At 36.1% G+C, this 23889-nt stretch overlaps 1 long non-coding RNA gene across 2 annotated transcripts; it reads left to right on the forward strand.

Moving 5' to 3' along the window:
* Positions 1–10126: 10126 nt before the first annotated feature.
* On the forward strand, positions 10127–23889 carry LOC118248111 (uncharacterized). 2 transcript variants are annotated; one of them, XR_007708682.1, is made up of 5 exons: positions 10127–10358; positions 19846–19964; positions 20811–20847; positions 22217–22311; positions 23000–23889. It is a non-coding gene; the product is annotated as an uncharacterized LOC118248111 (long non-coding RNA). The 2 variants fall into 2 exon arrangements; XR_004778663.2 differs by lacking the exon at positions 20811–20847.

Here is a 23889-nt window from a genome sequence, read left to right on the forward strand (position 1 = left end):
ACTTATTAGTTATTTGTTGACTTCATTTAGCAGGGATGAAAATAAAAACATTTATACAAATTTGCAAAATGCTTCTTCAATGGTGATGCTTTGCAGTGAGGATTGCTCACTGATGTTTCCTTTTCAGAGTCTGACAACTATGAAATGTCCACCTTTGTCTGATGACTGTCCTCCAAACACTCCATTCGTATGGGAAGCTCCATTTATAAAGCTGAAATTTTTAAAAGTGAATTTTGGAAAGTAGCTGCCAGGCTTCTTACCAAACAGTAACGAGTTCAGCATTTCAAAGAACAAAGAATATGGTACAAATTGTTATCTAATCCAGCCAAGCCCAGCACTGTTCAGTAGGTGAAACCAAAGAGGTGTGACCAGTTTAATTGTTAGGGCACTATTACTTTCTACATAATTCAGAGTTTATGAAAAGTAACACAAGACTAATTCAAGTACTGCCCTTGCAAACTGAACATAGACTCAGGACTGTAAAAGTTTATATGTATTAATAAAATAATCTCCAATGTAAACTAAGGACAAACAAGTGTAATGTTACTTGCATATGGCATTACAGCTATGGGCCAAAGTCCTTAGAAATCAATGGCAGTAAGTCTGTTCACTGACGTCTGTCAATTTTGCTGCATATTGAACAAATGCATTTAGTCTGGAAAGTACTTTTGTCCATTTTCTGCTGGAAATTGTCTTGTGGCACTTTTAATTTTTCCCCAGGGGTCAATTAAAAATGAATGCAGGAGGAAGGACTTTTTGCTCAAAGCTTTACATGGAGAGAAAAGTATCTTCTTGATCTTAAATGTTTATAGATTTAATTACCCATTTCATTAGTTGACATTGTTCTGAATGGCAGTAGTTGAGAATATATCAATCCCTGTTTAAAATCCAGCTGCGAGTATTTTTCTGTAAATACTTAACAGACAAGATGGTTGACAGAAGACGGAGAGGAAGACCACGTGGCAGAAGTGCCGCAGTCCTGTAGAGCTTGTTGTTTGCAGCCAGAGTTTCCCATTCCATTGGGTCCAAGCAAGAGTGGCTTTCTGCAGAGAGACCTTCATGGTGATGCTGTGTGAAGCAACGATGTGCGCTTTTGAACAGCACGTGTCTATTTCCAGCCAAGGGGCACCTTGTCAGCCACTTTCGCTGAATGACACTGAATGACATGTAATTCATCCTTGCCACTAGATGACAGCACAGCAACACACATCTATAAAGAAACCAGTATTTTGCTATGGGTTAAGAATTCCTGGTGAAACAGGTTTCAGGAATTTTAGGATTAGCCCCATGGCAAGAAGAGAAGACATGAAATTTCTATGTCCTACAGAGTCTTTAGACTTCATCATCCAATGTAAACTTGAGAAGGAATTGGCTTGAGAAGGAACTGGCTTGAGCTGTAAGAATTCTGTGCTGCTGAGCAGGACGAAAAGCCTCATGCACAACTGAAAGCTCTGCATCTGGCAGTTCCTTATGTTTGTATAAATAAAGTGGCAAGTATGAGAGTGTGATGGCTAGCAGCTCTCAATGCCAAAACACAAACATGTCTACCAAATCCATATGACTAAGGGAGGTAATTAATATGAGAAGAAATGATGTGATAAGATAAGATGACTTATGATGTGCTAGTTTAATAAGTCTTTTTTCAGTGCAGTTCTGGTGACTCTAATGATACAGTAGACTTCTTGTCTACATACTGAAAGAATAAAGAACTCTGTTACTGATGGATGCTTTTGAATGGAAAACAATTATTCTGCCATTATTTCATGCACGCTTCTTGACACACTTAGCGCTTTTGATAAAATACTTAACTTCTGTCAGTTGCCTGAGGAGAAATAAAGAAGGTGAAAGGAAAAATCCATGGGTTCAATGTCATGAATGTAATTTTTGCAGAGTTTATCCAGTTAAATGTCTTTCTTTTCTTTTTCCTCATTCCAAGTTACGTCCTTCTTCCAAAATAAGTGGTGGCAGTTTTCAACAAGAGAAAGGAGAGAGCAACCACATGAACAGGTCCATTTTCTGTACTGCTATAATCCAGTCTCCTCACTGTGTGCTCAGTCCATGGGGTGGAATGTAGACCTCTGCTGAGGTCCTTTCCAATCCTGTTTTCTTTCTTAAGTTTTTGTAGTCTTTGAGTTTGGATTAATACAATATTTAGCTATGTTAATCCTTCACTCCCAAAGGATGATCAAAGAATTAGTCAATAATCCCATATCACAAAACAGGGCTCAACACCACAACGTAATGAGAAGGGTCTATCATGGTGGAATAATCTAGAAGTAATTAATTGGTCCTTTAAGCAAAACCTTGGATTGGTCTCCTACACCTGTTCAAGCATCCTACCTCCAAGATACTGTGCAGTCACTCACAGTCTCTTTCCTTCCCTCCATCTTTTTCCTAAAAATTTGTGAGCCCAAGACAGTTTGTTTCGTTTGTCAATAAATATGGTACATTCCTGTGAAAACTTTCACTTTTGACAAAGCACAGTTTTCCAAGAAACACTGTTTTGTTTTCAAATCTTTTCTAATCAACAGCTGGTTTTCTTTGTGGCACTAAAAAGAACTATGGATTCAATTTGAATGTAACACATTAAAACCTTGATTAAAAATATATTTATCCTCCTTATCTGTCCTTTCTTAAGGATGTGTCTAATACTCAATGAAAATAGTATTTGCTCTTGCTTACCTCCACTTTCAGTCAATGTTCTCGATAATTAGTGCTACTACATATGTGTATGTATTCGCCACATACAGGTTGTGACACAACAGGACTGTAATATATTAGCATTTTGTGACCAATTCTTAAACATGTTTACAGTTTTCTTCATAATTCTACTTTCTTTCAAAGGGCAAGAAGAAATTACAGCCCACTGAGAAAAGGAGGAGAGAATAGCTGTGTGTAGGCAGAGAATAAGTATATTCCAGGATTTTGTGGCTTTTCCTTTCATCTATTTCTTTCTATTTGATAATACAGCTGGTGGATACCATACAGGGAGTATTTTAACACTGGCAAAGAATGTGTAGGAGAAAAAAGAAAAAGAAAAAAAAAACACACAAAAACAAGCATGCCATTAATTGCTTATAAATATATGCTCTCAGTCCTAGCAATCAGCTTTCAGGATTTCTAACCTCCAAATTCTGTTCAATTCCTTTATTGGAATAAAAGTATCAAGTTGTATCTTTTCTAACATGAATAAACCTAGTGCTTGCAGGCAGATTGTGACTGAGTAGGAAAGATTCACATTTTCTGAATTACAGTCTTTCTTGTTCTGAAGGTGAGTCTATGTACATACGTGCACCCATACACACGTACACACATTTATGTGTATGGATGTGTGTACGTGTCTGAAAATGGGGTGGTGGGAGTGGTGGAAAGAAGTAGGAAAAGAGCAAGGGATAGAAAAATCAAAGCCAAGTTAGACGGAATCATCAAGATGTTAGGGCTATATTTTTCAAGCATCTGCACCCAGTTGCATCCACTGTGACATTCACAAGATTTCAGCACTGGATTTCTCAGGAAAGTTTAACACCCGAGATGCTGAGCCTTTCCTACTCTTTCCAACCACATAGCTTAAGGAGCTCAGCTGGAGGTTGTTATTTCTTACCTAGAAGACCTGTGTTTTAAAAGCAAGTGGGAAGAAAAAGAAACTCCCTCAGCTTGCTGAAAGCTTTTTCTTCAGACAGTCATGCCTTGCATACAAATGGTTGCACCTGCAAACACTATAGGCACATTTGTTCAGGCCTGTTGAAAATCTGGCCATAAAAGTAATTTTCCCCAAAGCCATGACTATAAAAAAAAAAATCCTCACCAAAATGTTATGTTCTTTTAAATCTGTTTTTATTTTCCTTACTTATTATTTACTGTCATTCCCCCTCCCACCCACAAAGTACCAAGCAACTAATACAGCTGTGCTTGCAGAGAGACATAAACATTCGCTCACGTTACGATCTGACACTGTAATGCGTTCTGATATTGCAATAACAGATGAGAAAAATAAGTGCCTATAATACAAGATATCAGTATATGATAGGAAAAAAAAAAACAACAGAAGAGTGATGGCAGAAAGGGAACTATTTCATATCTGCTAAATGGTAATTGGGGCTGAGGTGAGCACTTCTCTTGATCATATGCCTGCCTGTGGCAACTGACTCTGAACTTCATTTTTCCATCACTTGGATGGTTTAACACTGATACAGCTTCGCTGTGGAATTATGGCTGACACTGGTACAAGTGAGGGAAAAATTAAGCCTCTTCTGACTACATATCATCCAGATCAACTTCTTTTCCTCACAGTCCCTAGCTTTCCTCTGCCTGTGGCCAGAGAGTTTTTAGGAGGCTCCTTGTCCTTCTAGGGCAGAACACTCAATGTGAGGTTGCTGTTGATCTTGCAGTTACAGCTGTTAGTCAGTTTCAAGAGTGATATTGTCCCGGTTATGGTCCCATAGGGCCAAAATGCAGAGAGATTGCATTTTACCATTTTCACTTGCAGTTTTCTATCATGAGAATCAGAAGTTTATCATGTTAATAACATTATGGTAAGAAAAATGTTATCTAGGCATGACAAATTCTAACGCCATGGGACCCATGCTGTTAGTCAGTGCAGCTTTCCTCTTATTTATTTATTCATGGATTTGCATTACATCACTGCTGAGAGACTCTACTGTACTCCTCAGCAGAACAGCTTGCAATCTAAATAGGTAGGACAGACAAAAGATAGGAAAAAGCAGAATTATAGTTCCTCACAGATAGACACTCTGGGTCCCTGTGAGAGTAAATGATCTGCCCAATGCCACACAAACAGTCTGTGGCAGTGCCAATTTTCCATATTTCATACAGCCTTTTGTAAACTTCTGTGCTATGCAGTCAGCACATTTTCAAGTTGCCTTCTGACCTGTCTTTCCTACTGTGATCTTATGGTTCCAAATAAAGCCAAGACTACAAGCAAGTAGAAATTTATAGAAGTCCTTAGCATTATATATAGCCATTGTCATTCTTTTGGATGGATTCACCATAGAACATATTCTTCTTTAATTCCTGCTCTATGCAGGAAAATAATTTTAAGTGTTCTCTAAAATGAGACCAGTTGTCAGAATCTCTTTAGTCTCAATAAAGTTTGATCTTTAAACAACAAATAGTCAAATTTCCACAGCTTTTTTATATACACACTCCATGCTACATTTCCCCTGTTTTTTAACAATACAGCTTTAACTGAAGAATGAATCTTTTTAAAAGTGAATTCATTAGCTGAGATGCATATCATTATGTATGCATGGTTAATTTTAAGTTCAAATTGGCATCTATGGTCAGAATTTTTTTTCCCTCCATCATGGGACAACTGGACAGCTATTGCACACTTGGTTTCCAGCTGTCAGTCTCAAAGCAACAGTATGACTCTCCAGCAGCTTGTATCACATATGCTAATAAGTTATACGAAATGAAATATTCTGCACTATGTGAAATGCCAGTGCTAACTTGATGCTTCATTTAATCTCAGTAAGTAGAACAAGTTTACCTTGCTCAGTGATTACGTCTCCTTTGGATCAACAATAAAGCCAGCTTGCAACAGAAAAATTCAACAGTGAGGAAGTTAGATGGCTTTTAGAATACTTCTCAAACTTGGGAAATACTGAACAACTTGGTTTTCTGATTCAGGGTCCATCATAATTATGTTCACCTGAGCTGCAGCGAAATGGTAGTACATCAGTTTACCCCGAGCATCTTATTCTTGCATTCTCCCTGGCTTTTCAACCTATCAGTGCAAATGTGTCATTTCTGTGATTCCACTGCCATTCAACAGAAATCAACAATCCTTTCAGCTTGATTAAGCACAAAGATTTCCATAAAGCTGTGTATGCTATAACACCACTGATTTCAGGCACATTGTTCCAAATAAATTTGAACCATTCAAACCATTCAACCAATTTTTCTTTATGTGAGAGGTAGGGGTGTTCAGAATAAGACAGACTGAAAGGAAACAAACACAGATAATTCAGATAAAAGGAACTGAGCTGGTACTGCTGGTCTACAGCTGATTAAGAAGTAGAAATGGCTGTAGTTGGATGAGAAAAATCCAGACTTATTTGGGTACTTGCATGGATTGCACTTAAAATGTTTGGGAATGGCATCCATAAGGTGCTAAAATTTTTTAATAAGCCAAATGTGTATTTGGGTATGGTGGAATATCAGTTGAAAGGACTTAGAAAAGGTGGTTACACATATGGGCCAATGCTAGCATGGCAGATGGTATTTGTTTTATTTATGTCTTCACAACTGTGTTTGTGTTCTTTTAAGAAGCCTGTCTGGGTGGAGCCTTGCAGAGAGGGTGAAGAGACTCCTTCCTCGGGAAGCTGTTGAGTATGTTCAGGCAGAAATGATTCCAGGCTTCATGAGGTAGGCACGAGAGACACAGAATGAAGATGATGGCTTGAAGTTCACACAAAGACACAACAGGGATTGGAAGTGTACAGTCAGACAAATCTCAGGAAAAATGAAGAGACCATCCCAGGGACAAAAGGAGAAAAGAATTTTTCTCAGTGATTTAGGACATCATTGAATTGGCTGGATGCAATCCTGCAAGGACAGAGGGAACATGGGATAGCTGTATACAAAACATTAAAATGCAGTTCTATTCTCCCCAGCCGTTTTAAGTTGCATTTATTTTAAAAGTTTCACTTCAAGTTTTTATTCAAAGTGTGTGGGTTTTGTTTGTTTGTTTGTTTTCCCCCCCGAATTGAAAACCTTTCTGTTTGCTAAGGGTGAGGCACATCAAACTCAGTGCTGTAGTTGATTCACTGTCCTGTCAGAAGCCAAAATATAAAAATGTTAACAATCTAATTCAATGCAAAAACGTATTAAATATTTTCTAACTTTCTGTAAAAACAGAAAGTAATGGAATTCCTCTAGTGGTAATGAATCCATAAACTATTATTTTGGTCCTTACACTGTTGTTCAGGAACCACAGATTTTATTTAGAAAAGTATCTTCAGTAAGTATTGTGCTTCAGGAAGACTTAAACTCTCCTAATAGGGGTTTATTTTTGCTAGATGTTTTTAGGAAGACAAGTCCCTTTGGCTTAATTGAATTTCTTTTAGTGCATAGTTTCATCTCCAGGTAAGTCTTTGGAGCAGATCACTAGAATAGTGTTTATTTCTGTCAGTTCCTCAGAAACAGACCAACTGCTTCAGGTGCTTTTTGGCAACTGCAAAATAAAACTCCTTTATGGTGAAAAGATTTTATTTTTTCAGGACATTCCCAGGAGAAATGGATCATTCAGCTGTCAGTTTCTGTTAGGCAAGTAGCAGATCTAGGACCTTGCAGCAAAAGTCTCTCTTTGCTACTACTGCATATAGCGTAATGCAAGCAATTTATACTTCCCATTTATGTTAATAGTGATTTATTAAAAATTCATCAGAACAACTGAAGCTGGCAGAATCCCTCAGAATCACTAAATAATTAATAACTCTTCCACAAAGGTGACCTAGGCTCAGCATGCAGTACCTATTTTTTGGCTTAGCACTGGAGTTCCTTGTTCCCTACCAGAACAGGTAACTAGTCTCCCTGTGCCAATGCCAGGGAAGAATTAGGTATCTTTCAAAGCTAGGTTTTTGAATAAGATGCTGGCTAACATAACTGATAGTTAATCCCAAAGAGACAAAAAGTTATTTCCTAATCTCCACTCTTTTCTGGCATATTTGTCCCTCAGAAATTTACAGATGTAAAGGGTTGAATTTCTACTTCAGATCCCTTCTGATAAAATACAGCCAGAAGAAGTGGTGGTGTTGCCACCACCTTTTAGTTAGGTGCTCATGGGTTAGAGTTCACAGGATATGAAAATTCCAGACTCAAATCTCTTTTTAGATGCAGTGTATTTTCAGAAACACCTTTATCCTTCCAGAAAAAATCTTTTTGCCATCAAGTTGGTTGATTTTGAGAAGTGCTCTCAGTTTTAACTGCTATCATCTTCATTTGAAATGACCCATCTGAAATAATACTTAATTCAAAAATATAAACAGTAACTGGAGGAAGAACCCAGGACTCCTCTCTTCCCAAGTGAAGAAAGATATTTTAGTTGGACTCAGTATTTCACACTCTCTCTTTATATATGTCTTGCATTTTTCATTAATATTCAGTTTTGTCATGCAAAGTGCTACAATTTCAAGAGATGAGTAATCTCTCCTAGAATAATCAATAATTGGGTTTTAAGGACAACGTGATGGAATTTGCAGGGTCAAGATCTTAAGAAAATCAGTGTGCATCAGCCATATCAATTTGTGTATTCAAACATTTCAGTTTTAAGTTTCAGTAAACTTGAGACTGACACTGAACTATTCATCACTGGCAAAAGGTATTTCTTATCATGATTGATTAGTGGTGGACAAGTTTTATATTTATAGACTTCAGATGGTAACTGAACAGTGAATCTGAGGATTAAATATGGTATGAGTGTCTAAAGTTGCTATTAGATATTGAAGTCCAGGTAAGTGCTTCAGAAGATCTTGCTTTTATTGAATAAGGTGAATAATGAAGGCTGTAAAAAGGTGTAATTCCGTGCTTTTCATACTCTTGTCTACAAGTAACTTCAGTAATTTTGGTTGTACCAGTTAACAAAAGAGGGACACCTTCATTTCAGCTCTACAGCATGTGAATGATAATTTATTTACTTTTTAAATATTTTATATTATGATTATAACAATGACTGAAAAAATATAATCTTTTTAATGAACAGTGAAATTCTGGAGTCTGTTACAACCAACTACACAAAATTCTTTCTATCTGTCCAAGTAAAAACATTTATGCAACTGGAATGCTAAGGTATTGATTGGCAAATCTAGTCCTGCAGCATTTTACCTTTTTTTCACTCCATAAAATATAAGTTTCCAGTATAGTTCTTTGCAGCCATAAGTAACATTGAAGTGTATACCTCCTTCCAAGAGGTTTGAAATTAGTATACCGGTAACATAGTGGCTAAGCAACTGTGTAAGTGCTGGCTTTGAGCATGCCAAAACAGTTTTCAGACTGCCAGACAAATCAGTCTGAACAAAACATATTCATTTCCACACCCTCTAAAAGTCTATAAAGATGCAATACATATTTTTTCTACTATTACCAATCTCATGATGACCATTGAATACATGAAATGGCGTGGTTGCATATTTGGGAGGACTCATGCATCCACATACAACAAGCCTGCTCCTTTCTCAATATCTAGAATGGAGAGACTCATCTTTTAGTTCTCAAAGAAGACCCTTTGTGTTAGTCACTGTGCTTATTTCTAGCTGAAAACAACTATCTATCTGCTCACTTTATAACTACTTGTTTAAAATATTATATCCTGAGGTGACTGAGCAAAGAGTAGTTAAACTGAGAGTGCTATCATTGTAGTGCAAAAAAATGACCTTCTGAAAAATTAGGAACAATGGACCTTAGTAGAATATCTCCTCTAATAGGAATTTCTGTGTTAATAGCTTTTTCAAGTGCCACTTTTTTTTTTTTTTTTTTTTTTTTTTTTTTAATGCAGGACAGTGTTAGAACATAAAATGGTCTACTCTCTACTTGTAAGTCCCTGTCTGCCATTATGCCCAGAGGAACAGCTTTTATATCCCCAGGTAACTGAAATCAGATGTTTAAAATGCACATTTCTGAATCTTGTTATTGTATTTCCATAGTGCACCGGATGTAGCAATCTACTGTATTTTAAGATAGATAAGAGTATGGCTGGTCTTTGGATTGAGGACACTCATGTCATTACATCACTAAATGACCCATAATTAGGAAATTGAGACCAGATTGCAGAACTGTGCAAGACAAGATGCATATGTAGCCAAGGAGGACTGGAACAGTAAATTAAAAATTTGTTAGCTTGGGAAATGACTGCACAAAAGCTACTGGGCTGAGGGATGTTGTAAAGATATAAAAATAGGCCAACAGAGATGGTTTAACATTCAAACTAGAAGATTGCCCTACCACAACCTGTTTACTTAGACAAAGGAAGAATCTATTTGTTTAGCAGAGGAAAAGAACTCTTGCTTATTGCTCAGATAACCCTCTTTTTTTTTTTTTAAAAAAAAAATATTATATATATATATTATTTTATATATATATATATATTTTTATATATATCCCTCTGTGACATTTCTATCACCCAGACTTGCTTCTATATGGGATTCCCAATGAAAAAAGGTAATATAGAGGTTCTATCTTAACGGTGTGCTCTTCCTACAGTGGGAATTACTTCTGAGTGACTTTAATGCTCTTTAAGAGCTCCTTTCATCAGGAGAGTGGCAAAGAGAGCTACGTGGCAAAAGGAAGACCAAACAAAAACCTGGATCCCCAAAACTGAGGAAGATTTCCTGTGCAAATGAGTAAGTTGCTCTCCTGAATAAGTTTATTTCCCCTTCAGTCCTTCTTGTGGACAGTGATCTTTAGCTATGTGCTTCCCTGAGGCATCTGGTTCTCTCTAGCTGACTACATAGGTAACTTCAATACTTTTGTGTCACCTTGAATTCTATTCTATTAGAGTGTCCTTGAAATCTCCCAGAGAAAAGAAGCCTAACTCCTCATAATTGCTTTGTGTCAAAGACTCTCAGAAGCTGGAACCACCCTGTCTCCCTGCACTGCACCCTTCCAGGACTGATGGCATTCCATATATGATATGGTAATCAAAGCTGACTTCAATACGACAGATGGAACTAGATTTTATACTTTAACAACACTACATCTTTTCATTAGTATTCTCTGTCTCCACATTTTCCTCTTTCTGTTGATACATTTCAGAAAGCCTGTATTTTTTTTCCCAATTCACTAGGATGATGACTTCAAGGACTTATTGACAATAGCCCTTATATATTCTTTTTCTCTTAGTACTCTACGCAACTTTTCTATTTAATAAGTATTTCCTACTCCCTTACACAAACCCAAATTACTTGTATTTTTGGAGACCCTGAATATCAGTTGCTCCTAATTCAAATACAGTTTATATCCCTTAGTAAAAGCCACAGAATGCCCCTGTGGTTACCCAGATATGTAGCCTTCCATTATATACCCACTGACTCATAAGAATCACATCCTGGTACCCCTGGTTGACGAGCAAGGAGACAAAGAGGAAATCATCTTTCTTTGTAACACAACGTCTAGGTCTCAGTGTTATTATTACTGAGCCTCCACTCTTTCTCCCTTGTTGTGAGAGGCGACTTTTTCTTTAAAGAAACTAACATCTAAACAGATGAGATAAAGTATGGAGAAAGGAAGAATATATTACCCGTTTTATAGACGAGTAACACAAGTAAAGGGAAAGGAAGACACACTCCTGTGGTCACACACAAAGTCTTTGGCACATGCGTGTTCCAAACACAGCCTTCGCTCTTTGGTGAGGACTCTGTGAACTGGGAGATGCAAGAGGGAATGTTTTTTTTTTTTTTTTTTTTCCTCTTTCAAGCAACTTACAGCAGGGCTTCCTAGGGGAATCTTCTGTGATGTTCTAACTAATCATCTTCAGACATATCACTGCAGATTCAGCACCTGGATTTTCATGGAGCTGGAATTTGGTTGGTTCTTTTGTTTTTGTGTATGATGAAACCCTACCCAGATTCCACCAGGTTCTTTGTTTTGTTTACATCAAATTTCACTGTCCCCCACTTGCTGGCGAATATCCTTGGTTACACTAATACCATCTTTTTTACATGAGCAGCAGATGTCTGGGACAAGTAACCAGCTTGGCTTCTGGTGCAGACTGGTTGTATCTTCACTAAATCTGGGATAGAGTGTGAAGCTTGCTGAGTTACCACTGGAACTCTGTTTCATGTAGAAGCATAAAAACTTGTCTCAGGCTGTATTGTGTCTGTAGAGTGTAACACTACCCTTTTATATATCGTGGGGTCTCTCTGTCCAGGGAATATGTTGGTTTAGTCTAGAATGGGGTCAGGCAAGAAACTAGCATGTATACAGTAGGGACAACTGGGAGGCTTTGGCCTAGAGAGAAATAAGTTAATCAACACAGATGTGTAGCAATGAGCTACACTCACTGAGTCTTTCCACTCAGCACAGGGATTACTTATGGTTGATTCTATCATGGCCCTTAGATCCTCACAGATGTCTTGTCAGCAGAAAGGTTAAGTAGAGGACAAGCATAGAAACCTGTCTGATGGAACCATTCCTCCTGTATTCCCGTCTTGATCTGCCCCAGCTTCAGAGCATGGCCTGAATACTAACATTAGGGAGGACAAAAAAAAAAATCCCAAACAAACATTCAGGGAATATGCTGACTTAGAGAATTTGCATTGTTGGATATCATCTAAGTCTCCTGGGATTCCAGAAACCACAACTACCAGGATGGTTCAGCAGCAGAGTTGGATGGAGCTGATTCAGAGCACAATTTTATTTGGGAATGGTGAGAAGCAAGGATATGTGGCAACACATGATAGGAAAGACACAAAAGTACTTGCAGCTGTGCTCTTCTCAGGGAATGTTTTTTGTCCTCGAGTCATGGTTAAAAATGGGACTAAATTTGCGTGTGTGCTTATGATCCTGAGAGTGGCTCAGGGCCTTTCTGTACTACAGAAGCACTGAAGAGAAAGCAGCCACAAAGAGCCTACATAAGAGACAGAAATTACTTTTCTGTTCCAGGATTAAGTGTATTCATCACATCATCATAGCTAGAATTTTTGTGGCTTGGTTTCCTTTGTTTGGTTGCTTTGCATTAATATTAAAGGATGGTTTTGGGAGAGGAGAAGGAATGTCTCTTGAGAAACAGAGATGCAAAGGAAAAAGAATCTTTTGTTTGCAAGTGCATCAGACCTTGTAAAAGTATATAATCCATGGATCATTGGCACGATCAACTGTAATGGCTCCAAAAGAGCCATTGTGTTAATGTAGCCGATGAGCTTGAGTACTGTCTCTGCATACTAAAAATGCTCATGAAAATTTTAACAACATGTAGATAGTGGGTAAGTGCACCAAGTAGTTGTCTTTAAAATTGAGAACACAGTACTATAAGTTTCATCAAAATGCAGAAGAAAAATTAAACTAAAATATATCCACCAGTAAGACATAACTTTAGTACCACCCGATATTTTTTCTCAGATAACATAACTGATTTTTGAAAAAGGAAATGAAGTAGGTCTCATTTACCTGGACTTCATAAAGGTTTTTGATATAATACCATTTGGGAAATTACTGGTTAAGCAAGAGAAGTTGTGGAATAGTACAAGAAATCTAAAGTAGGCAAGGAAATATCTAAAGAAGACATTACAATTTAAAGGGAAAATATTGCAATGGAAGGAGCATACTAATGGAGTTCTTCAAAGACTGATTTAATATTTTCATTAATGAGCATGACATAGAAAGGAAAAATGTGGTAATGAAATTTCCTGAAAACAGAAAACTGGGAGATATCATCAATACAGAATAGGACCGGAACATCATGTGGGACAATTTAGACAATTTGATGATCTCAGAAATACAAATAGAATGGCATTTAATATTGCACACTGCAAAGTCATGGGTTCAAAGACAAACAGAAGAATTTTTACTTTTAGCTTGTAGAAGCCCACACAAGGAGATCTAGGAGTCTCAATCAACTTCAAGATAACTCTAAGGAGAAATGTAAAATAGTAGTGAGAGAGGAACACATCATGTTTGGGTGTATCAGAAAGATATGGGCAGAGCGAGGGAAATAGGACTGCATTTAGACAGTGCTGTAAAACTGGATATTTACTATGGTAGACAATTCTGGGCACCAAGAAAGATTAATTCATAGTGACATAGCCTGAAAGAACATGATTACTAACATGATTAGAGAAAATGTAAAGAATTTGACATGTTTAGCTAGCAAATTTATTCAGAAATGATTAAGATTGAATGACATTACTGAAAAAGAGAGATGGAAAGAGACAGAGAATTTACAGTCTTAAAATTATATTTTGTTGCTACTATGCATTAAATGATACACTATTAATTATATATTTACTGTTGTATTTTGCATGGTAGGGAATAGTATTACCTTGCTTGAAATTCTCCATTTCTTTTACCTTTCTCTCCTTCCTAAGATTCATCCCTCTTCAATCCTTTGGTACCTAACCTTTTCCATGAGGTCTGAAAGATGTCTGTCAGAATCTTTGCAGCCAATTCCTTCAGATCCTTTGGTTGAATATGATTTGGACCTTCTGAATCATAAATATTTAAATTATCTAAATATTCTTTTACCTGCTTTTTATTAATTCTTCTGGTAGATATTCCCAAAGCCCCATTAATATTTATCTCACTGAACTCCATGCTTCCTTCTTCTTTTATATTAAAGACTAAAAAAATGTAGATGTTGAGCAATTCTTTTTTTCTCTCTGGCCAATATCAGTTGACCTTTCTTTTGATTTAGGATAATCTTTGCTTTCTTTTATCCACAGTGTATTTATTTTCTTCATCTTTTCTTCCAGTTTATGCCCTTAACTTAAATTTTATTTTGCCCTCTTTATTCCTTATTATTTTTATTGTTCTGTATTACAGAAGTAGCTGCTTGCACTTCTAGTTCTCATCTACTGTGTGTTCTTTTCATCTTTTTTTTTTTTTTTGAAAACAGACTGTGTTGCCATATTTATAACTAAGGGGCATTTATATGTAGAACTTATATATATTAAAATGTGTTGGTTTCATAAAAATATTAATGTACGTACTTGATATATTTTTCATACGTACAGCTATATAAGAATAAAGTCTGTTTGATTTGGCTAATCTAAAATAATGGAATTTGAAAGAGTAATTTAAGGAGGGTTGTTAGATGCAGGTGTTTGAATATAAACACTGTGTGATTAAATGCTGGTATCACTGAAGCCTATGAGAATTTTGCAATTGGCTTCACTTGGGTTACGATTTTTTTCTGATTCTACATAGATTGATTTAACCTTCAGTCCAGAACTAGACCCATGAACTTAGCAGAGTGTCATCTAAATGTAGGATCCAGAGAGGTTTGCTGATTATAAGGCATTCTTCAGAAAGTCATGCAATTGATGCTCATATTTCTCTACAAGCATGGCTTAAAGCTAAGGTGGAACGATGCCACATTATCTGTCTGCAGACTTGTCAGTTAAGGCTAGTCCAACAATACAGCATCTTTTTCTGGTATGACAAATTTTATGGTTCGGAGTAGTTCTTTGAACTTCATCCTGAGTTTTTAAGTAAGTTGTTTTCTTATGTTGTGCAACTAGAAGTCTCTCTGTACAGATGACAAAAAGGGAGTTATTCTTTCAAGTCCTTTGAACTGTTTCTTATTGCCAACTCAATAAATAACAGAATTTTGAATTTCCTAAAAAGTAAAGTTAACATGGAAAAAACAGACACGATATGGCACAGAAGCCAAAATTTTTTTGTAAATATCATGGGTTCAGCTGTAGCTTTTTTATTATAAAAACTATCTTCTTAACTATTTCATTCAGAATCAATAATGATAAATGAAACAAGACCTTCAGATACTACATAAAAGGACTGTATGTAGACTACATTTCAAAGACTCAGTCTACTCTTACAGGTTATTGATATGGATTGTTATTACTGTACTTTTGTAATGCAGTTTCCATCTGTATTTACCTTATGTTCTAGAAAATGCATGTTTCAAGAGAGATCTTCAATATCTGTCTTACTGGCTAAGCTGCCAGAAGCTGTAGTGCCAAAAGAATGTGAAAACTGACATTCTATGAAGGCTGATAAGTAGAGATGCAATAGCATGAAAATTATGCTTATGAATAAAAGATTTATCATCAAAACCATGATTTTTTATATAGTTTATATCATCATAGTATACAATTTTCCACTGTCACTTACTCCTCACTTGTGAGATTCTTCATGGAGAAGTAACTGATACTTTCAAGCCAGGAATATCAGCAATTGTTCAATAGCTAAAACAGGCAGTTACATGAGAAATGGCCATAACAATGAGCTGGAGCTGTTCATCTGGGATCATTTTGTTTATATTGATCTCTTGCCAGTGTTTGCATAGAATAAAATATCTTAGCCAGTCTGCAGCATGGAAATAAATATAAATGTCTGTGGATGTACTGTCTGTATCCTTTCCCAAATGTTGGTGTGCCAGCAGGACACTTTCCAATTTGCTTGTCGTCTTTCTTAAGTACATAAAAGCCCTTATCTACCAAGAACAATTAAAGTAATAGACAGATTATTGGTGACTAACTAAATATAAAATGAAGATTCCTAAATATTTATGAAAGGATTGTTGCAAAATTCCAGTGATATTTAAGTAAATCAACAAATATGGCTGCCACCATTAACAAATAACCACATGAAAACCGGAGTCACCACTATTCCTCCACTGTTGTGCAGCTGTAACTTCAGCAATGTCTCTACTACAGCAAAGCCTTATTGCAACCTACGTGGTATAATACTGAAGTAAATACAATAATGGCTTAGAGCTTATTATATAGATCCTTCTACCAGATTTTTACATGACACAGTCACCAAACACCATTGACCATATGAATGTATCAGCTAAAGGTCATATATTACACCTGCTATCATACCATAAAAAGCTTGCTTCACAGCTTCCTTTCACTGTTTTTATGCTAGTGCAACTCCACTGAGAGAAAAATAATCTGTGCAAGGTAGAGTGAGATGGAAGTTCAAGCCCACCAGCTGCCAGAGGTTCTCTGCTCCTATAAAAGGAGGGAATGGAAAGTGAATGATGCTTGTAATTACTGGGTGCCATTCTGCCTCTACCCCAGCTCCTTTGTTAGAGCACAACGTTTAAAACTTCCAATCAAATGCTGTGTTCTTGTTCTGGGCCATTGTTTCTTCACTGTATTTCCCTCCACATCTCTGGAAAGTGGGATGGCTCATTATTATGCAAAGAGGGAAGAACCTGATGTAGGTTAATTCTTACAAATCATCTCTTGCAGACCCATATTGTAACTTACTGAATATTAAATACAAAGCAGATACAATTTATGTTGTGCAGCAAAAATGCACCACCCACCATAACGGACATAAAATTTGTTTTATGTTTGTTTGAAAATGGAATATTTCACCATGATAACAGTTCTCTATTATTTAATACCATTTGTGTTTGATTACAGAAACAGCGTATTGACTTCAGAGTTAAAAACCCCTCTGCATTTGGGTTGTTATGCCCAGCTCGTTACAGCGATACCTTATGCAACACACTTCCTGCTGTGCAAGATTATGAAAATCTCCTTTTCTGCATGAAATTCTTCAGGTTTTTCTAAGTCATGGGTGATCTCATTGGATATTTCAGAGAAAGAAGATTATCCAAAGCGAGTTGTAATTTATACTTTAAAAGGCTCCAAGATATTCTAAGTACAAAACAAATCTAAAAAAAATAAAACGAAATCTAACCTGAAGATCTTAGGTTAAATTTATCACTCAGCCTCTAGTGATATCTTTTTCACTGAACTGCTTTTCTGGAGATGGGGTACAAGTAATTGAACTTAAGCTGAATCTTAAATTTTTTCATCAGATCCTATTTGACTTCATCAAGTCTGTCATGCAGTGCTTGGTACCAAGTTTGTGAGAGAACTGTTGTCATTCTGGGGAATAAAGCTGATGTCAGTGTATAGGGCTCAATTATGATTTTTCTATATATTTTTCTATATATTTGCCGTATATTTTTTATTTTCTACAATCTTTGAATATACACCTCAGTCAATTTAACTAGAAAACAAGAACTGCTCTGAGTTTAGTAACACATAATAAACAGCACTCTGCAGACTTATGCTGCTATTTTGGTAAAGGTGTCTATGATAAGCATATTATTTGGAAAGGAGAGTGGTGAAACACAACTAGTATTTGTTTTAAGTCAAAACTTCTTGTGATGGATAACTTGTCAATAAGTAGATTTTTTGTTTTCTGCAGAGCAATTTTTTCAATTGATTTATAATCATAAATGAATGACATTATTCCCAAGGCATGACACTCAGTCCAAAGCCATACTAAAAGAAAATAAAAATAAAAACAAATTTGATTGGTTCCAACCATTAAATACAGAATATAAAACAACCAACTCAGCTACCGCATAGGGATTCACATTGTAGAAAGAATGTCCATCACAGCTAGTCTTTTCTAACCAATCATTCTAATCTTGCTCTTGTGTACTTTTGCATGGGGAAGTGGTACACAGTCAATATAAAAAAAAATTAAATAAGGAATCCTTTCATAAAAATCAGCATTGGTCATTCCAACTTCATTTTAAAATGCCATAATTTAAAAATAGATGTTTATATACCTTGCTGTTCTTCAGGTATAATCATTCATAGCATCCAAGTAGAATGTCTGGGGTTTTTGTTATGGGGAAAATACCTGCACATAGATAGGCCTTACATTTTATGCTAAATAGATTAAAATTCATCTGAATTTTTACAGCTTGGGGGAAAGAGACTGAAACCAGGAGCAGTTTATTAAACATCCCACAAAAATTTAGAGCAGTTAGGGCTAGATTCTACTCCTTGTAGAGAAAGATCATAATGAAAGGTAGATGTGAGAAAGTAGGCATCAGGCAAAATCACAGGGACTTTCTTTTTCAGCACAAGAAGTTGGTTATGATTCCTCCTCGGTGCCCAAGGATAGGGATACACTCATTTGAGCTCTGTAGCTTCAAAACAGAATAAATAGTCTTTTACTGTGTTGAGATTCTCTCAGTCCTATTGCCCGGCTATCCAATGTGTTATGTTACGGTGTTACCAGATCAAGCTGCAACCTCCTTCTCTTTGAAGCAAAGACTAACTATCTGTGCATTTTAGAGATTTAGTGAGGAATAGAGAATCCTTCACCATCTTACAAGAATCATAAAATATATCAGCTAGGAAAGATTTCTGCCTGCTTGCTCACTACCTGAATGGAATTCCATTTCAGGCTAAAAGTCTGCCTTTAGCTTTTAGTCATTTTTCTAGTGGCAGACTGGACAGTATTCTACTAAAAAAACAAACAGACAAAACAAAACAAAACAAAACAAAAAAAACAACTAACCAACCAACCAAAAAAAAAACCAACAACAACAACAAAAAAAAACACAAACAAACAGAAACAGTGTTTTGCAAATCCTATTTAGGCCAGCATACTACATTGCATTTAAAAGTTCCTATGTGGCCTAATGTTTGTGAGACTCAAATTTATCTGAATGTTTTTGTTGCCATTCTGTTGGCAACCAGTCTAGCAAGTCTTGCTGTCTTGCCAAGTAAGTGATCTTAAAAGTCCTGTTTCTTGAGTAGTACCATTTTTCTCTGTAATTCTCTACTTGCATCCCATGTTAAATTTGCTTTGCTTAGAAGCTTCTTGTGAAAGATAGGCAGTTTTGCTTTGTAGTCTAACCTTTTTTTTTGGCTCAAAATGTATGAAAGCAAACACACAATTTACACTAAAGCCTTGTGAATTTCTCTACTTAATCACTGTGTTCTAGAAGGTGAGTGACTTCCCAGTGGATCCTGTTGGGAGGTTTCTAAAAGACTAGATCTAAGCCTTACACTTTGTGTCCTTCCTCTTGAATTCAGCAATATCGGTTTTGATTCATTTATGCAGATTGTATTTTTAGTAATGTTAATTTTCATTTGGTTTGGCTTACTTCTGCACAATTGCTAAGGTGCACATAGAATACACAGGCAAAGAGTACTGATGAAGACAAGAGCACAGTGGCAGCTATGGTTAATTACTGTAAATCATCCATAAAACGATGTACCTTTAGCAGCAGGGACAACTTCTGCTGATATCCCAGTTTGAGTTCCAAAAGAGTTGTGTGGGTGGGAACAGTGTGACAAGACATTGAGTGCTGCAAATTTTTGTTATGGAATTCACTTTTTGCACAGGGCCATGCTTCTTCTAACACTACCTTCCTTTTTGCAGACTATACTCCCAGATTAATGCCAGATGTAAGAACAATACACTAGAGAAAACTCATCATGGTCTTCTGTTAATCACAGAACATCTATTCTGAACTTCACAGGTTTCTTATTGAAAAAAAGGTAAGACAGTCTTATGTGGCTTATTAAAACACAGAAGCATATACAAGATGACATATTACCAAAACTATTAACAATAAACTATTTTTAATATCATTAAAACTAACTGAAATCTTAATAATCAAATCAAAAGCAAACTGATATCAAAGCAACCACTCAACAAATGACTGTTGGGCTGGAGTTCAATTACTCAGTTAATTAATGCTTAAAGTGCTTAAAATGCTTAAGTCTTATACATCCTGAACAGGAGTTAGAGAAGGATGACTGTTTCATTATAGATGCCAAATAAATAATTTACCAGGTGAGTCATATCCGTGATTTGTACTGGTTAAGGAATGGCACCAAACTCAAGTTTCTTAATGTCTGAATCATAATCCTGACACCAGATGTAAAGCTTCCTCTTGTAGGATAGAGCTTGTACTAAGTTTGTACTCATACCGTGTATCTGTACTGTGGTAGTTTTACTGTGGAGGCTTACTCTTCCCTCCCAGCAGCGATCCTGTGATGCAGATTACAGAAACAATTTTGTTGATGGAAAGGGGAGCATTACTGCTCCCAGTTTGACATTGCCTTATCCAGTACAAATAGTATGATGTAGGCTGTAGTACTGTGCAGACTCCCTTGTCCCCACCATCCGCCCCATAGATACAACTATCTTTCAACTGCTCGGAACAATCTTGAGAAAGAGTAGTTTGATGATTCCCGTTTACCAAAAATTAAAGTAATAATATCAGTTCCTTAAGACTTTAAAGGTCGGAACATACTGTAATAAAAATGACTATGAGATAGTGTTTTAGTACTGTTTAAAACCTGTTACTGTTTTTTTTTTTTTTTTTTTTTTTCCCCTAGGATCTTTCCTTTGTTGACTGCGTAGGTGCTCACAGAAGTATGTGCATATATAGTTTACAAAACCTATGGTTGTTTCCAAATCCCCTCCTCCCATGCAAAAATAAATTACCAGAGGAAGCAAAGGAAAAAGAAATCTAAAAATATTGGAATATCCCTTATCTACTAAAACTGCAACATAAAATAGGGAAAGACAAAACATTTAAGCTATTGGGGGTGTGGAAATTCTCCAGCTTTCTGAGTTTTCTGTGCTATGGTCAAATCAGTGAAACTGCATTTAAGCAGCTGCTGGTACAGCTGTTTTCACCACAGACATTTTTTCACAAGCACTGAGAATTGTCAAAGACTGAATTATATGTTTGCTGATATTTTGTCATACTGTTCTCAGGATAAATCTCTTGCAAGTGACTTACAGATTCAAAGGACAATGAATGTGATTTAAAAAAAGAATGTGATTAAAAAAAAAAGATTTAAATCAGTTTTACTTTACTTAGAAAAAAGGTCCTTAAATGAGATTGTGTAGCTGACATATGGAAATTTAATAAAAACAGCTCACTGAAAGTGAATCTGTACCAATAAGTAGTCCTGTGACATTAGTTCACCAGCCAATTTAAACAAACCTGTGATCAATTTTGTCTCTTCCAGTGAGATGTTTACAAGAGAAATTTTGTGCATTTTTTCTATGTAAAACAGATATAAACCAATTTACCTTCTGGAACCTTCAAGAAGAAAAGATAATTTAAAGCATGTCAAGAAGAAACCATACAAGAAACGTTAGATTTTATCGAAGTCCATATGAGCCATATTCCTCACACAAAGCTTGTGTGTGAAGACTAGAGCTAGTGTGCAAAAGAGCAAAGATTGTAACAATCCTTACCTATGCTGCTTTAAGTGCTCAGTATCCTACAACTTTTCTGCCTGTCGTTTCTTCCTTCCTAGTAAAGTACAGAACTTCATTAATAATATACTTTATAAATTTTGAAAACATTATCTAAATTCTTTTGACATGCCATATCATGCCATGTGCCAAAACAAAAGTAATTTTCCCTCAATTTTGCAACAAGTACTCTACTTTGGTGTATGCCCCGGATAGCATCAAAATATGAATAATCTTTGCATTAATATTCCCATCTATTGTTTACCAACTTTTTGAAGTTAACATATGTGCTGCACAGCCTTTACTTCTATATTTAATTATCCTAATATGTGTTTTAGTTGCTGTGGTTCCTTACAAAACCGTCTAGCAGATTTTGAAGGTTAAATGAGTTTTCTGTAGCATATGAGAGCTTCCTTGCTTTCCTTTTTGTGATAAGGTTCCAGTTTGTTTTGTATTAAAATGATCTTGCTTAAATTTGCAGTTGCCCCATGACTTTCACGGGCACTATGTACATTTTTATTTCTTTATCAAGCCTTGCAGGCAGAATTAAAATAAAACCTGAAATAAACAGAAAATCTTCACTGTTGCTTTCAAGAAGTGATCATGAACTGTTACCACAAGAGTAAGGTAAAGACTGAATTCTTTATGTACAAACCTCTTTCTTTTTCTGCTTTTTACACTGATATTCTATATATCATCTGTTAGCAGTCAATGAGAGTATTAATCGCACATCTGTGATACCACATATACGTTATCTTTGGATTAGCCCCTCTGTAAACTCAGGCAAGTAGCATTCTGAGGAACCATCATGCCCGCAGCATAAATACTCCATATACCCATGATTTAGGTCACTCAGTGTGTCCATTTCCAGTAGCACATATTTGCAACATAGGCAGAGTCATACAGTTAGTAAGGTCATATGATAATATGAACAATTGATAGGTTTTCTCTTAAGCTAGTGAATATTTTTTTCCCCCATTTTCTGTATGATCTTTGGAATTACAAACCAGTTAGCTTTCTGAGGTGTGCTTTCTTCTCAAAATTGAACGCTGATACATGTCAGCTCATTATGAATATCACATATTTTCACAGTACCAAATTCACCCAAATCCAGATCCTTTGTGTAAAAAAATCATACATTAAGGAACTTCATTGTTCTTTAGTTTCAAACCACAAAATTGGCATATGTGAAAGGGAAGTTTCCAAGTATCGGGAAGCAAGGGTTGGTCTTTGCTTATTCAAAATCCGCTGTTAGCCATCTAAAGAATTACATACTTTATTTAGTCTGTACTGATTAACTTCATTCTTGATGCAGGCAGCTGCTACTGCATGTGATGACAAACTAGACTCCCTGCTATGCAGCAAAGTTTTCTGACTAAACTGCCTGGTTTCCTACTAGCCTCAACGGCCACAGAGAACAAGAAGAAAGATGAAAGAAAGACCTCTTATGAGTTAGAAAAATATTAACAGTTCCCTATTTTTTCCCTTTTTCTTTACCAGTTACCTGAGTGATTGCAATTTAGAGCTTATTTTGTGGTATTCATTTTTTGTTGTTCCTAAAATTTGAATTCAAGTTATCCAGCTGCGTTGATTTGAAAATTGGTGTTTACATTTTATTTACTGTATTATATACTATGACATGTGTCTACGACCCTGCATCAATAAACCAGTTTCTTTTTCAAGATATGAGTGTTGTTTCAATTATCCTATTGAAATTTTATATGTGGCACGCTGTAATTATACCTTGCATGTATATTTTGTAAAGTTTCCCATTGAACTGAGAAACTGTGCATTGTGTTCACAAAAAAACAGTTTGTTGTGTTCACAGTATTACGCATGCTGTGAAAGCTTGTCCCTTGTGCTCAAAATGTAAATTGGACATAGCTAATTGCATCTACTGCTGGTGATCATGTTCAGTGAGTGCAGATTTCTGGAGGGAGATGTGCCTACGCTTCTCCTCATGCTTAGATATAACTGTGAGTCCTCCTTCGGATATGCTTTATTATTGGCAGGGTTAGACTTCATTGCCAGCATTTCTTATGAGAAACAAAAACATTTTGTACTCTACTTGTTGATATGAGCCTGGAAATGTTTTTTCTGTGTTGGATGTAGAATACTTCTCATTACATTTTGTACAAAACCCACTTGCTGAAATCTTAAGTGATGAAATTCTAACATTTAAATAAAAGTGGCATTATATTCTTA

The sequence above is a fragment of the Cygnus atratus genome, chromosome 10 (assembly GCF_013377495.2).
Source record: "Cygnus atratus isolate AKBS03 ecotype Queensland, Australia chromosome 10, CAtr_DNAZoo_HiC_assembly, whole genome shotgun sequence".
NCBI lineage: Eukaryota > Metazoa > Chordata > Aves > Anseriformes > Anatidae > Cygnus > Cygnus atratus.